The sequence below is a fragment of the Pygocentrus nattereri genome, chromosome 19 (genome assembly GCF_015220715.1).
Source record: "Pygocentrus nattereri isolate fPygNat1 chromosome 19, fPygNat1.pri, whole genome shotgun sequence".
Lineage (NCBI taxonomy): Eukaryota > Metazoa > Chordata > Actinopteri > Characiformes > Serrasalmidae > Pygocentrus > Pygocentrus nattereri.
In genome coordinates this window covers 4,628,170-4,646,035 of record NC_051229.1, presented here as the reverse complement: position 1 = coordinate 4,646,035, position 17,866 = coordinate 4,628,170, and positions in this window count along the sequence as shown.

The window sequence follows — 17,866 nt, the reverse complement described above, 5'->3', positions numbered from 1 at the left end:
CGAGGGATGTAGACTGTGCCACAACGCAACAAGTGCACTTGAACCGAGGGCAAAAAGCGAGGGGCAAGAGGCCGAGGAACACAGCGCAAAGCTATTCATGCAGCAGTGACTGCGTCGTCCTTTGAAACGGGAAGTTCTGGCTGTTTTTCTGTGCTGCAAATCAAGGTTGGCGCTGAGAAAACCCTCTCTGGGATGTTAGCAGCTTGATGGCTGAAAATGCTGTGTTTTCCATTACTGCTTATCACTCAGGCCTCCAGCCATTTTACCTGTCTACATTTTTTTTCTGCTACAGTAAGCTCGAATTCGCCCTCCATCGATTGTGCCATATATCCGCCGAGTCTCGCTCCTGTCTGGCTCGCTAATTCTCCCTTTTGCCTCTTTCATCCGGATTGAGGTGGCACGATGAGGTGGCAAAAAGAAATGGAAAAATCAATAACAGGGCCAAGTGGGAGAGGTCAAAGTTCAACGGGGTTCTTGACTAATGTCAGTAGTGGCAGGACTCACAGCGCTGGGGGTGTTTGGGGGCGGGTTGCTTGATGGAGATCAAATTTCCAGCCATTGATCGGGTCAGCAGTAGCGCTAGTGAAGGGTTATCAGAGGGTGGATGAGGGGGGTTATCAGATCAGTGGCCCGGCGGGGACGGACTTTATCTGGCTCAGGGCCAACGGGTGTCAGAGCGAGAGGGGAAATGTCAAGAAAAACAACAGCCGCCACACACTGATGACCAAGCCTCTGGAAGCTGCCTTGGGGAACCTGCTAACGGGGCCTAACGAAACTGCTAATGAGGTCCAATGATGGCCCAGCAGAGCTGAACCAGAGACCAAGACTCAACCTGTCTGTCATGTTTTACTCCGAGTTTAAACAAAATAGGAAGATAATTGGGAATGCGCCAAAACTTCCACTACGCACCACAGTGGCGAAGAGGAGATGTTTTAGCATGATTTGAATTTGAAAAGTTTTTCGAAAAATTGTTCTGCATGCACCTTGTTTAGTGGAGAGAAAAAACATTGTTTACATTATTTTTGCCCGGTTGTTGTTATATTTTTGACACTGAAACTGAAACTGAAATCTGTCTATACAGGACGTAATTTAAATGAAAATGTAAATTATCTGACTGCATAATTAAATATCTATGATTATCTAAAGTATATAAAAATTACAATGTTACATTTAGATTTACATGCTTAATATTGTATATTTTAGCAGAATTGGTAATAATATGTTGTTTATTTTGCCCTCTCAGATAAAAAGGTAGTAATCTCTGGGTCAGTCCCCCTCTGGTCACTGGGGTGGGACCCTCAAGGGTTCATCTCAGTCCGTTTTCAGGGAGCATAACTGAACCATAATCCACTGAAATGATCTGTTCTAAGCTGGACTGACTCCACACACCCCGACTCGCCTCGCCTCCAGGCTTTTATTCTACTGTTCTGTTTTAAAACATTCGGTTATGAAAAGGAACAAATACCAACTTTTCACCTGGAAAATCTGATTTAAGCTTCACAATCAGACCTTAAAATCACTGTAGAACCATTGAGGGAACATCTACACTGTTTGTACCTTGATGAATTACAGTGTAAATACTTATCAATATGTATATGCTTAGTACTGTGCAAAAGATTTGGACACCTGAGAAAATGATACTTATTTCCAAACCTCTTCTCAAAGAAGGTACTATTTGTAGTAATTGTTGTTGTAGAAAACAAGATATTTATGTACATTTTTATTGTATTGATGCTTATTTCTATTTATTCTATTGTTATATAGGATTTCTACTTACTTAACAACTTGTTTACGTTTACTCTTGCACTATATGTGTATCTATAGTGCAAAAGTCTTAGGCACCTAAACAAGTTGTTAAATAAGTAGAAACCCTATATGAAGTATATATATACATATACACCGATCAGGCATGACACTATGACCACCTCCTTGTTTCTACACTCACTGTCCACTTTATCAGCTCCACTTACTGTATAGCTGCACTCTGTAGTTCTACAGTTACAGACTGTAGTCCATCTGTTTCTCTGATACTCTGTTACCCTGTTCTTCAGTGGTCAGGACCCCCATGGACTCTCACAGAGCAGGTGCTATTTGGGTGGTGGATCATTCTCAGCACTGCAGTAACACTGACGTGGGGGTGGTGTGTTAGTGTGTGTTGTGTTGGTACGAGTGGATCAGACACAGCAGTGCTGCTGGAGTTTTTAAACACTGTGTTCACTCATTGTCCACTCTATTAGACACTCCTACCTTGTCGGTCCACCTTGTAGATGTAAAGTCAGAGACGACAGCTCATCTGCTGCTGCACAGTTTGTGCTGGTCATCCTCTAGACCTTCATCAGTGGTCACAGGACGCTGCCCACAGGACGCTGCTGGCTGGACATTTTTGGTTGGTGGACTATTCTCAGTCCAGCAGTGACACTGAGGTGTTTAAAAACTCCAGCAGCGCTGCTGATCCACTCACACCAGCACAACACACACCAACACACCACCACACCACCACCACGTCAGCGTTACTGCAGTGCTGAGAATGATCCACCACCCAAACAGTACCTGCTCTGTGAGAGTCCATGGGGGTCCTGACCACTGAAGAACAGGGTAACAGAGTATCAGAGAAAAAGATGGACTACAGTCTGTAACTGTAGAACTACAGAGTGCAGCTATACAGTAAGTGGAGCTGATAAAAACAAGGATAATCATAATGTTATAATGTTATGCCTGATCGACGTGTATGTATATATATATATATATATATATATATATATATATATATATATATATATATAATGTATTCTTGACTGGACACTGCAAAATATCAAATCTGTACTCATTCACTGTAATCTCTAAAGTGCTGTTTAATCACCAGGCTTTTCTCAGAATCAGCTCATTTTTCTCTCAATGGACTAGAGATGTGTGTGTGTGTGTGTGTGTGTGTGTGTGTGTGTGTAAGGGGAGGGCATGAAAAGCAAATTAACTGCCATTTAAATGACTGACATCTTCATGATACGGGTAATTATCACCACTGATGTTGTCAAATGAGTTGAGAAGGCCTGTTCAGTGCCCAACCCCCACCCTCAAATAACGGTTCTTTGCATGGTGAAAAGGTTCTTCAGACTGATGCAGAATGTGCTGTAGATGGTTCTTTTTGAAAATGGTTCTATATAGCACCAAAAATGTTCCTCTGTTGTAACAGGCTTGACATCGTAACAATGTAAGAATCCTTTTTTGCTGCTTTACGGATCTCTTTTCGAAAGAGGTTCTATATAGAACCATCTACAGCACATTCTCCATCATTCTGAAGAACCCTTCCTCACTGCAAAGAACCCCTTAATCATGATGTGTTCATGACTGTTCATGATTCTATGTAGAACCATATTTTTTACTAAAGAACCCTAGAAGAACTGTAGTTTTTTAAGTGTGTATCTTTAGCAGGTAATTACAGTTACCTAATAATAATGTAATAATAATGCCTTTAAAAATTTTTTTTGCATAATTTGAAAACTCCAGCTACCCCTTGTTTTAAAATGTTATGAAGAGTGGAAACAGTCAAAAGTTACTTGGGATATATAAATTGGGATATATTAAATTCCATGAATGAATGTTTTTCCTTCTCACATTTATTTTAGAGATATAAGGTTTTATAACAATATGTTCATGTAAGTACCAGTATACAATGATAACATGTGCAATATGTATCATACATGTGATTGTCTCTATATAAAAGGACACTTAAGCCTAATTCTAACCTTAAGCTCAGGCGCCAAAGAGAAATGGTATGAAAAAAAGTTCATACAGCGTTTCAAAAGCACTTTACAAAGCATTGCATTGCTCATGTGGGTCATAAACAGCCTGACGTTAGGCTTGTTATGAGCTGAGAAACAGCTGATTTGTGTAAACCTGTTTGTGGGATATGAGGCAGGGGGTGGGGGGGTGTTGAGAGGTGATTTTGTGGTGGACGCCTGGCCAGAAATCCATTTGCAATTTAGATGGAAATTTAATGACCCCATGGTGCCAGTGAATTAACCCACTGATCAATTGATCATGTCAAGGACAAATAGGTAAACAAACATGTCCATTAATTCTGGCCCTCCCCCTGCTCCTCCGTCTCCGCCCTGCTGGGACAGGGCAATCACACATTAGAGAGAGAGAGAGAGAGAGAGAGAGAGAGTGAGAGAGAGAGAGAGAGAGTGACAGAGAAGCTAACAAGTTCCCTCTCCACTTCTCTCCCACTGGGACGGACCAGCCCACCTCTTTACATGGATAGTTGAGCTCAGCAAGACTCCATTCACCAACCAGATGAAGAGAGAAGGACGAGGGCAGAGACGGAGAGAGAGAGAGAGAGTTGGAGGGGGGGAGTGGAGGGGTAGGGGTGGTAGAAGACCTGCTGCCAGACATCCTCCAATCTGGCCCTGAATAAAGCACTTCATCGAGTAAAGACAGCACGAGGGCCGCTCCAGTGACTGATCACCATTATTCAATGGCTATTGGTTACAGAGACGCCAACACATGCTCCACAGCATCTGTTACAGACTGAAGCACATCCTGAAGCGCATAATCCATAACTCATCCATCACACCAAAGCAGATTCAGCTACTGTAAACAGGGGAGGGGGTTCCTTTTCGCTGACCAGGCAAAGGGTTGCTTTCTTTCGAGGGTTTCTCGCTATTACTTTCCAATTAAGTGAGAAAAAGTAGATCCATATTAATTGCCTCATGTTGTAGGTTGATAGACAAAGGGCATCATTCATGAGACATGACATAAACCTACATAAGCTTTTATAAAGGCTTATCTTAACAGGCATCAGTCATCATGAAGGCAGGTTTTGCTCATTTTGATGTCATTTCCCATCAGCAATCAGGAATTTTTATAAACATCTATCTAGGTTTATGTCAGTTGTCACGAAAGGCTTATGAAGGTGCCTTGTGAACACTGCCCCTTAGTAAAGTCTTGCTCAAATGTTTGAGAGTATGTTTATGAACATATGTGTACACCATCTGTCAGGAGACAACCTGCCTCCGTGAAATATTCTTGCTTTTCAGTTATGTAAAAATAAATGTCTGCACATTAATCAGTTCATGGTCTAGGCTGGCAGATTTGATTAGTTATGCAGAGATTGTTGTTCTTACAGCTACAAAACATGGTAACTTTGTAAGGCTACATAAGCCAACTGAGCGACCAACTGTATAGGACAACTGACACTTGTTGGAATAAAACTTTGAGTGGGTTTATGTCAGTTATCATGAAAGGCTTTTACTTTACTGAAGTGCAGTGTTCGTAAGGCACCTACATAAGCCTTTCATGAAAACTGACATAAACCTACATAAAGTATTATTCCAACAAGCGTCAGCTGTCATAAATTGATGCTTGTTGGAATAAGCCTTTATAATAAGCCTTTATAAGTATCTTTATAAATATCTCTATGTTAGTTGTCACGAAAGGCTTATTAGTTTACTTTACTGAAGTCTGGTATTCATAAGGCACCTACATAAGCCTTTCATGAAAACTGACATAAACCTACATAGTTTTATTCCAATAAACATCAGTTGTCACAAATTGATGCTTGTTGGAATAAGCCATTATAACAAGTCTTTATAAGTGTCTATAAATATCTCTATATTAGTTGTCATGAAAGTCTTATGAGTTTACCTTATGAAGGGTAGTGCTCATAAAGCACCTACATAAGCCTTTCATGACAACTGACATAAATCTACATGAAGTTCTATTTCAACAAGCGTCAGTTGTCATAAATTGATGCTTGTTGGAACAAGCCTTTGTAATAAGCCTTTATAATAAGCCTTTATAAGTATCTCTATAAATATCTCTATGTTAGTTGTCACGAAAGGCTTATGAGTTTACTTTACTGAAGTCTGGTATTCATAAGGCACCCACATAACCCTTTCATGATAACTGACATAAATCTATATGAAGTTTTATTTCAACAAGCGTCAGTTGTCATAAATTGATGCTTGTTGAAATAAGCCTATATAATATGCCTTTATAAGTGTCTATAAATATCTCTATGTTAGTTGTCACGAAAGGCTTATGAGTTTACTTTACTGAAGTCTAGTGTTCCTAAGGCACCCACATAACCCTTTCATGATAACTGACATAAACCTACATAACATTTTTTTCCAATAAACATCAGTTGTCATAAATTGATGCTTGTTGGAATAAGCCTTTATAACAAGCCTTTATAAGATGTCTAGATATTGGTTGTCATGAAAGGCTTATGTAGGGTGTAGCTTAGCCTTATGAACACTGTTCTACATTTTGTGTTGAAGGTATGCTTATGATCAAATGTATACCTCGTGTCAAAAGCGTGGACACTGCTTGCTTTTGTTTTGGAAACATAACCCCTTAAAATCCCAGGCATATTACATACTAAGCCTTATTATTCAGTAAATACAGGGACCCTAATGCAAACCAGTTGAGCTATTCTTAAGTTATAGAAGTGTTTAATAAAACTTTATGCTAGTGGGTCCTGGCCATTTAAGGGCTTACATTTACTCGCTTAGTTTTAATTAAGGTTATAGTAAATACAAGGTTTTGTTAGCTTAAAGCTGATTGGTCCCAGTGCTTTGTGTCTATTTATCAACTTTATGTGTCTTCTTTGGTATGAAGATCAGGTTTTTTAAAAAAAAAATGAATTGACAGTTTTATTTTCTCAAACTATTGAAGCACATATTGAAACTCATTGAACCTAAAGGTGCTTTAAAGACGGGGATAACGGACGTGCCATTAAAGCCAAATGAGCAGTTCGACATATCAGATCTCTGGATGCGAAACTTCACATCGAGCTAAACTTTAGCGTGCAAATTTGTATCCTTTAATAGAGCTGCTGCTGTGGCTGTGTTGACCTACGAAGGGGGCAGGGCTTCATATACCAGCACTGAATATGGAAATCCGAGAAAATGCTGATTCACTATTAGATACTATATGTGATTTGTGTTTTTGCTGTTTATGGAAGCAGGTGAGCCAGCTGCACAGTTCGCTGTTTGGCTAAGCACTGCTGCACTATCCAGTCATAGCACAGCTGCAAACCACACCAGTTATCTACAGTTTTTTTGCTAGAACTCAGTGTACGGCACTATACTGTGGTAACTATATAATTGTCTGGTATACACTGATTAGCCATAACGTTATGACATTATGATTGTCCAGTTTATCAGCTCCACTTACTGTATAGCCGCACTCTGAAGTTCTACAGTTACAGACTGTAGTCCATCTGTTTCTCTGATACTCTGTTACCCTGTTCTTCAGTGGTCAGGACCCCCATGGACCCTCACAGAGCAGGTACTATTTGGGCGGTGGATCATTCTCAGCACTGCAGTAACACTGATATGGTGCTGGTGTGTTAGTGTGTGTTGTGCTGGTACGAGCGGATCAGACACAGCAGTGCTGCTGGAGTTGTTAAACACTGTCCACTCACTGTCCACTCTATTAGACACTCCTACCTTGTCGGTCCACCTTGTAGATGTAAATTCAGAGGCAATAGGTCATCTGCTGCTGCACAGTTTGTGTTGGTCATCCTCTAGTCCTTCATTGGTGGTCACAGGACTCTGCTCACAGGACTCTGCTCACAGGACGCTGCCCACAGGACGCTGCCCACAGGACGCTGCTGGCTGGATATTTTTGGTTGGTGGACTATTCTCTGTCCAGCAATGATACTGAGGTGTTTAGAAACTCCAGCAGCACTGCGCAACACACACTAACACACCACCACCATGTCAGTGTTACTGCAGTGCTGAGAATGACCCACCACCCAAATAGTACCTGCCCTGTGAGGGTCCATGGGGGTCCTGACCACTGAAGAACAGGGTAACAGAGTATCAGAGAAACAGATGGACTACAGTCTGTAACTGTAGAACTACAAAGCCTTAGTCATCCATATTTTGCAGAATTAACACACACATTTTTTTTTACTGAACTTTTGACTGGAAAGCCAAAGAAATGACCACAAGGCCTCTCAAAGACATTTCTGCGCTCAATAACACAATGCAGCTGCCACTGATGACCTGCTAGCACAGATCAAGACTGGAAAAAAAACAATCAGTGCTGAAATAAACACCTTAATTCACCACATATTATCCATTGATCATCCCTCCTCCAGCTATTTAGACTCTGTGTTTCCAGTCTCTGTCTGCCTAATGTTACCCCATTCAACCGGCACTGCTAATTACCGCTAATGAGAAAGAGATAAAAGCTCCTGGACGCCTGCTTCCCTCTGACAGACTCTCAAAACATCTTGATTACTGCTAAATAGCTCTGGCCTGAGTCAATAGGTCTCAAAGGAAAGGATGTTTACTATCTTAATAGTTCTTAGAGAAGAAGAAGAAAATGCAATTTGACACCGAAATTAGTTAGAAATGTGCTTTCGGGGACATCAGCTAGCGCTAATGATGCAGACAGCTTCCATTAGCGCTGGTGCTTCAGCAGTGTGTGAGAGAGATTTCTCCTAAAAGGAGAATCAGTATGTAATCTAAACGTATCTTATTTAAATGGATGTCATGAGCAAGAATGAAAACTGAATACAGAACAGATTTTTAAAGCTATGATAACTGCGGGGAACTCAGACATAAGCATTTTCATGAGTGCAATAGTAAAATACAACAGTTAAGCATGACCCAGATGCTTTGTGCAAGTGGCTGTTTTTACGAGGCTGAAGCTCAGAATCATGTGAATAACACACTCATCTTTTAAAAAAATAATTAATCAAACCATAGTTTTTGTCAAAATGTCTTCAATGACCGTTCATTAATTCACTTAATATTCACTCCAGGGCATCAAAGGTTGTTGAAAAATGCCTCCACATGATATATTTTGTCCAAAAGACTCAAATTTCATCATAAAGTGTGCGCTCAACATTGACCCAAATTGGCCAAAATACGTAAGGCTATAGTCTTACCTTCATGTGCGTTTTTGACCGTTCATTAATTCACTTAATATTCACTTCCAGGCATGAAAAGTTGTTGAAAAATGCCTCCACATGATATATTTAGTTCAAAAGACTCAAATTTCATCATAAAATGTGCGCTCAACATTGACCCAAATTGGCCAAAATACGTAAGGCTATAGTCTTACCTTCATGTGCGTTTTTGACCGTTCATTAATTCACTTAATATTCACTCCAGGGCATCAAAAGTTGTTGAAAAATGCTTCCGCATAATATATTTTGGTAAAAAGATTCAAATTTCATCATAAAATGTGCGTTCAACATTGACCCAAATTGGCCAAAATACGTAAGGCTATAGTCTTACCTTCGTGTGCGTTTTTGACCGTTCATTAATTCACTAAATATTCACTTCCAAGCATGAAAAGTTGTTGAAAAATGCCTGCACATGATATATTTTGTCCAAAAGACTCAAATTTCATCATAAAGTGTGCGCTCAACATTGACCCAAATTGGCCAAAATACATAAGGCTATAGTCTTACCTTTGTGTGCGTTTTCGACCGTTCATTAATTCACTTAATATTCACTCCAGGGCATCAAAAGTTGTTGAAAAATGCCTCCACATGATGTATTTTGTCCAAAAGACTCAAATTTCATCATAAAATGTGCGTTCAACATTGACCTTAATTGGCCAAAATACGTAAGGCTATAGTCTTACCTTCATGTGCGTTTTTGACCGTTCATTAATTCACTTAAAATTCACTTCCAAGCATGAAAAGTTGTTGAAAAATGCCTCTATATGATATATTTTGGTAAAAAGACTCAAATTTTATCTTAAAATGTGCGCTCAACATTGACCCACATTGGCCAAAATACGTAAGGCTATAGTCTTACCTTCATGTGTGTTTTTGACCGTTCATTAATTCACTTAATATTCACTTCCAGGGCATCAAAAGTTGTTGAAAAATGCCTCCACATGATATATTTTGTCCAAAAGACTCAAATTTCATCATAAAATGTGCGCTCAACATTGACCCAAATTGGCCAAAATACGTAAGGCTATAGTCTTACCTTCATGTGTGTTTTTGACCGTTCATTAATTCACTAAATATTCAGTCCAGGGCATCAAAAGTTGTTGAAAAATGCCTCCACATGATATATTTTGTTTAAAAGACTCAAATTTCATCATAAAATGTGCGTTCAACATTGACCCAAATTGGCCAAAATACGTAAGGCTATAGTCTTACCTTCATGTGCGTTTTTGACCGTTCATTAATTCACTTAATATTCACTCCAGGGCATCAAAATTTGTTGAAAAATGCTTCCGCATAATATATTTTGGTAAAAAGAATCAAATTTCATCGTAAAATGTGCGCTCAACATTGACCCAAATTGGCCAAAATACGCAAGGCTATAGTCTTACCTTTGTGTGTGTTTTTGACCGTTCATTAATTCACTTAATATTCACTCCAGGGCATCAAAAGTTGTTGAAAAATGCCTCCACATGATATATTTTGTTTAAAAGACTCAAATTTCATCATAAAATGTGCGCTCAACATTGACCCAAATTGGCCAAAATACGTAAGGCTATAGTCTTACCTTCATGTGCGTTTTTGACCGTTCATTAATTCACTTAATATTCACTCCAGGGCATCAAAATTTGTTGAAAAATGCTTCCGCATAATATATTTTGGTAAAAAGACTCAAATTTCATCATAAAGTGTGCGCTCAACATTGACCCAAATTGGCCAAAATACGTAAGGCTATAGTCTTACCTTCATGTGCGTTTTTGACCGTTCATTAATTCACTTAAAATTCACTTCCAAGCATGAAAAGTTGTTGAAAAATGCCTCTATATGATATATTTTGGTAAAAAGAGTCAAATTTTATCTTAAAATGTGCGCTCAACATTGACCCACTTTGGCCAAAATACGTAAGGCTATAGTCTTACCTTCATGTGCGTTTTTGACCGTTCATTAATTCACTAAATATTCACTTCCAGGCATCAAAAGTTGTTGAAAAATGCCTCCACATGATATATTTAGTTCAAAAGATTCAAATTTCATCATAAAGTGTGCGCTCAACATTGACCCAAATTGGCCAAAATACGTAAGGCTATAGTCTTACCTTTGTGTGCGTTTTTGACCGTTCATTAATTCACTAAATATTCACTTCCAGGCATCAAAAGTTGTTGAAAAATGCCTCTATATGATATATTTTGGTAAAAAGACTCAAATTTTATCTTAAAATGTGCGCTCAACATTGACCCACTTTGGGCAAAATACGTAAGGTTATAGTCTTACCTTCATGTGCGTTTTTGACCGTTCATTAATTCACTAAATATTCACTTCCAGGCATCAAAAGTTGTTGAAAAATGCCTCCACATGATATATTTAGTTCAAAAGATTCAAATTTCATCATAAAATGTGCGCTCAACATTGACCCAAATCGGCCAAAATACGTAAGGCTATAGTCTTACCTTCATGTGTGTTTTTGACCGTTCATTAATTCACTTAATATTCACTCCAGGGCATCAAAAGTTGTTGAAAAATGCCTCCACATGATGTATTTTGTCCAAAAGACTCAAATTTCATCATAAAGTGTGCGCTCAACATTGACCCAAATTGGCCAAAATACGTAAGGCTATAGTCTTACCTTCATGTGCGTTTTTGACCGTTCATTAATTCACTTAATATTAACTCCAAGGCATCAAAAGTTGTTGAAAAATGCCTCCACATGATATATTTAGTTCAAAAGATTCAAATTTCATCATAAAATGTGCGCTCAACATTGACCCAAATTGACCAAAATACGTAAGGCTATAGTCTTACCTTCATGTGCGTTTTTGACCGTCCATTAATTCACTTAATATTCACTTCCAGGCATCAAAAGTTGTTGAAAAATGCCTCCACATGATGTATTTTGTCCAAAAGACTCAAATTTCATCATAAAGTGTGCGCTCAACATTGACCCAAATTGGCCAAAATACGTAAGGCTATAGTCTTACCTTCATGTGTGTTTTTGACTTTTCATTAATTCACTTAATATTCACTTCCAAGCATGAAAAGTTGTTGAAAAATGCCTCCACATAATATATTTTGTCCAAAAGACTCAAATTTTATCTTAAAATGTGCGCTCAACATTGACCCACTTTGGCCAAAATACGTAAGGCTATAGTCTTACCTTCATGTGTGTTTTTGACCGTTCATTAATTCACTAAATATTCACTTCCAGGCATCAAAAGTTGTTGAAAAATGCCTCCACATGATATATTTAGTTCAAAAGATTCAAATTTCATCATAAAGTGTGCGCTCAACATTGACCCAAATTGGCCAAAATACGTAAGGCTATAGTCTTACCTTCATGTGCGTTTTTGACCGTTCATTAATTCACTTAATATTCACTCCAAGGCATCAAAAGTTGTTGAAAAATGCCTCCACATGATATATTTAGTTCAAAAGATTCAAATTTCATCATAAAATGTGCGCTCAACATTGACCCAAATTGGCCAAAATACGTAAGGCTATAGTCTTACCTTCATGTGCGTTTTTGACCGTTCATTAATTCACTTAATATTCACTCCAGGGCATCAAAAGTTGTTGAAAAATGCCTCCACATGATGTATTTAGTTCAAAAGATTCAAATTTCATCATAAAATGTGCGCTCAACATTGACCCAAATTGGCCAAAATACGTAAGGCTATAGTCTTACCTTCATGTCTGTTTTTGACTTTTCATTAATTCACTTAATATTCACTTCCAGGCATCAAAAGTTGTTGAAAAATGCCTCCACATGATGTATTTTGTCCCAAAGACTCAAATTTTATTATAAAATGTGCGCTCAACATTGACCCACATTGGCCAAAATACGTAAGGCTATAGTCTTACCTTCATGTGCATTATTGACCGTTCATTAATTCACTTAATATTCACTCCAGGGCATCAAAAGTTGTTGAAAAATGCCTCCACATGATATATTTTGTCCAAAAGACTCAAATTTCATCATAAAATGTGCGCTCAACATTGACCCAAATTGGCTAAAATACGTAAGGCTATAGTCTTACCTTCATGTGCATTATTGACCGTTCATTAATTCACTAAATATTCACTTCCAAGCATGAAAAGTTGTTGAAAAATGCCTCCACATAATATATTTTGTCCAAAAGACTCAAATTTCATTATAAAATGTGCGCTCAACATTGACCCAAATTGGTCAAAATACGTAAGACTATAGTCTTACCTTCATGTGCGTTTTTGTCCGTTCATTAATTCACTTAAAATTCACTTCCAAGCATGAAAAGTTGTTGAAAAATGCCTCTATATGATATATTTTGGTAAAAAGACTCAAATTTTATCTTAAAATGTGCGCTCAACATTGACCCACTTTGGCCAAAATACGTAAGGTTATAGTCTTACCTTCATGTGCGTTTTTGACCGTTCATTAATTCACTAAATATTCACTTCCAGGCATCAAAAGTTGTTGAAAAATGCCTCCACATGATATATTTAGTTCAAAAGATTCAAATTTCATCATAAAATGTGCGCTCAACATTGACCCAAATTGACCAAAATACGTAAGGCTATAGTCTTACCTTCATGTGCGTTTTTGACCGTCCATTAATTCACTTAATATTCACTTCCAGGCATCAAAAGTTGTTGAAAAATGCCTCCACATGATGTATTTTGTCCAAAAGACTCAAATTTCATCATAAAGTGTGCGCTCAACATTGACCCAAATTGGCCAAAATACGTAAGGCTATAGTCTTACCTTCATGTGTGTTTTTGACTTTTCATTAATTCACTTAATATTCACTTCCAAGCATGAAAAGTTGTTGAAAAATGCCTCCACATAATATATTTTGTCCAAAAGACTCAAATTTTATCTTAAAATGTGCGCTCAACATTGACCCACTTTGGCCAAAATACGTAAGGCTATAGTCTTACCTTCATGTGTGTTTTTGACCGTTCATTAATTCACTAAATATTCACTTCCAGGCATCAAAAGTTGTTGAAAAATGCCTCCACATGATATATTTAGTTCAAAAGATTCAAATTTCATCATAAAGTGTGCGCTCAACATTGACCCAAATTGGCCAAAATACGTAAGGCTATAGTCTTACCTTCATGTGCGTTTTTGACCGTTCATTAATTCACTTAATATTCACTCCAAGGCATCAAAAGTTGTTGAAAAATGCCTCCACATGATATATTTAGTTCAAAAGATTCAAATTTCATCATAAAATGTGCGCTCAACATTGACCCAAATTGGCCAAAATACGTAAGGCTATAGTCTTACCTTCATGTGCGTTTTTGACCGTTCATTAATTCACTTAATATTCACTCCAGGGCATCAAAAGTTGTTGAAAAATGCCTCCACATGATGTATTTAGTTCAAAAGATTCAAATTTCATCATAAAATGTGCGCTCAACATTGACCCAAATTGGCCAAAATACGTAAGGCTATAGTCTTACCTTCATGTCTGTTTTTGACTTTTCATTAATTCACTTAATATTCACTTCCAGGCATCAAAAGTTGTTGAAAAATGCCTCCACATGATGTATTTTGTCCCAAAGACTCAAATTTTATTATAAAATGTGCGCTCAACATTGACCCACATTGGCCAAAATACGTAAGGCTATAGTCTTACCTTCATGTGCATTATTGACCGTTCATTAATTCACTTAATATTCACTCCAGGGCATCAAAAGTTGTTGAAAAATGCCTCCACATGATATATTTTGTCCAAAAGACTCAAATTTCATCATAAAATGTGCGCTCAACATTGACCCAAATTGGCTAAAATACGTAAGGCTATAGTCTTACCTTCATGTGCATTATTGAACGTTCATTAATTCACTAAATATTCACTTCCAAGCATGAAAAGTTGTTGAAAAATGCCTCCACATAATATATTTTGTCCAAAAGACTCAAATTTCATTATAAAATGTGCGCTCAACATTGACCCAAATTGGTCAAAATACGTAAGACTATAGTCTTACCTTCATGTGCGTTTTTGTCCGTTCATTAATTCACTTAAAATTCACTTCCAAGCATGAAAAGTTGTTGAAAAATGCCTCTATATGATATATTTTGGTAAAAAGACTCAAATTTTATCTTAAAATGTGCGCTCAACATTGACCCAAATTGGTCAAAATACGTAAGACTATAGTCTTACCTTCATGTGCGTTTTTGACCGTTCATTAATTCACTAAATATTCACTTCCAGGCATCAAAAGTTGTTGAAAAATGCCTCCACATGATATATTTAGTTCAAAAGATTCAAATTTCATCATAAAGTGTGCGCTCAACATTGACCCAAATTGGCCAAAATACGTAAGGCTATAGTCTTACCTTCGTGTGCGTTTTTGACCGTTCATTAATTCACTTAATATTCACTCCAGGGCATCAAAAGATGTTGAAAAATGCCTCCACATGATATATTTTGTCCGAAAGATTCTAATTTCATCATAAAATGTGAGCTCAACATTGACCCAAATTGGCCAAAATACGTAAGGCTATAGTCTTACCTTCATGTGTGTTTTTGACCGTTCATTAATTCACTTAATATTCACTCCAGGGCATCAAAAGTTGTTGAAAAATGCCTCCACATGATGTATTTTGTCCAAAAGACTCAAATTTCATCATAAAATGTGAGATCAACATTGACCCACATTGGCCAAAATACGTAAGACTATAGTCTTACCTTCATGTGCGTTTTTGACCGTTCATTAATTCACTAAATATTCACTTCCAGGCATCAAAAGTTGTTGAAAAATGCCTCCACATGATATATTTAGTTCAAAAGATTCAAATTTCATCATAAAATGTGAGCTCAACATTGACCCAAATTGGCCAAAATACGTAAGGCTATAGTCTTACCTTCATGTGCGTTTTTGACCGTTCATTAATTCACTTAATATTCACTTCCAGGCATCAAAAGTTGTTGAAAAATGCCTCCACATGATATATTTTGTCCAAAAGACTCAAATTTCATCATAAAATGTGCGCTCAACATTGACCCAAATTGGCCAAAATACGTAAGGCTATAGTCTTACCTTCATGTGCGTTTTTGACCGTTCATTAATTCACTTAATATTCACTTCCAGGCATCAAAAGTTGTTGAAAAATTCCTCCACATGATATATTTTGTCCAAAAGACTCAAATTTCATCATAAAGTGTGCGCTCAACATTGACCCAAATTGGCCAAAATACGTAAGGCTATAGTCTTACCTTCATGTGCGTTTTTGACCGTTCATTAATTCACTAAATATTCACTTCCAAGCATGAAAAGTTGTTGAAAAATGCCTCCACATGATATATTTTGTCCAAAAGACTCAAATTTCATCATAAAATGTGCGCTCAACATTGACCCAAATTGGCCAAAATACGTAAGGTTATAGTCTTACCTTCATGTGCGTTTTTGACCGTTCATTAATTCACTAAATATTCACTTCCAGGCATCAAAAGTTGTTGAAAAATGCCTCCACATGATGTATTTTGTCCAAAAGACTCAAATTTCATCATAAAGTGTGCGCTCAACATTGACCCAAATTGGCCAAAATACGTAAGGCTATAGTCTTACCTTCGTGTGCGTTTTTGACCGTTCATTAATTCACTTAATATTCACTCCAGGGCATCAAAAGTTGTTGAAAAATGCCTCCACATGATATATTTTGTCCAAAAGATTCTAATTTCATCATAAAATGTGCGCTCAACATTGACCCAAATTGGCCAAAATACGTAAGACTATAGTCTTACCTTTGTGTGCGTTTTTGACCGTTCATTAATTCACTTAATATTCACTCCAGGGCATCAAAAGTTGTTGAAAAATGCCTCCACATGATGTATTTTGTCCAAAAGACTCAAATTTCATCATAAAGTGTGCGCTCAACATTGACCCAAATTGGTCAAAATACGTAAGGCTATAGTCTTACCTTCATGTGTGTTTTTGACTTTTCATTAATTCACTTAATATTCACTTCCAGGCATCAAAAGTTGTTGAAAAATGCCTCCACATGATATATTTTGTCCAAAAGATTCTAATTTCATCATAAAATGTGCGCTCAACATTGACCCACTTTGGCCAAAATACGTAAGGTTATAGTCTTACCTTCATGTGCGTTTTTGACCGTTCATTAATTCACTTAATATTCACTCCAGGGCATCAAAAGTTGTTGAAAAATGCCTCCACATGATGTATTTTGTCCAAAAGACTCAAATTTCATCATAAAGTGTGCGCTCAACATTGACCCAAATTGGCCAAAATACGTAAGACTATAGTCTTACCTTCATGTGTGTTTTTGGCTTTTCATTAATTCACTTAATATTCACTTCCAGGCATCAAAAGTTGTTGAAAAATGCCTCCACATGATGTATTTTGTCCCAAAGACTCAAATTTTATTATAAAATGTGCGCTCAACATTGACCCAAATTGGCCAAAATACGTAAGACTATAGTCTTACCTTCATGTGCGTTTTTGACCGTTCATTAATTCACTTAATATTCACTTCCAGGGCATCAAAAGTTGTTGACAAATGCTTCCGCATAATATATTTTTTTCAAAAGATTCAAATTTCATCATAAAATGTGCGCTCAATTTGACCCAAATTGGCCAAAATACGTAAGGCTATAGTCTTACCTTCATGTGTGTTTTTGACTTTTCATTAATTCACTTAATATTCACTCCAGGGCATCAAAAGTTGTTGAAAAATGCCTCCACATGATATATTTTGTCCAAAAGACTCAAATTTCATCATAAAGTGTGCGCTCAACATTGACCCAAATTGGCCAAAATACGTAAGGCTATAGTCTTACCTTCATGTGTGTTTTTGACAATTCATTAATTCACTTAATATTCACTCCAGGGCATCAAAAGTTGTTGAAAATTGCCTCCACATGATATATTTTGTCCAAAAGATTCTAATTTCATCATAAAATGTGCGCTCAACATTGACCCAAATTGGCCAAAATACGTAAG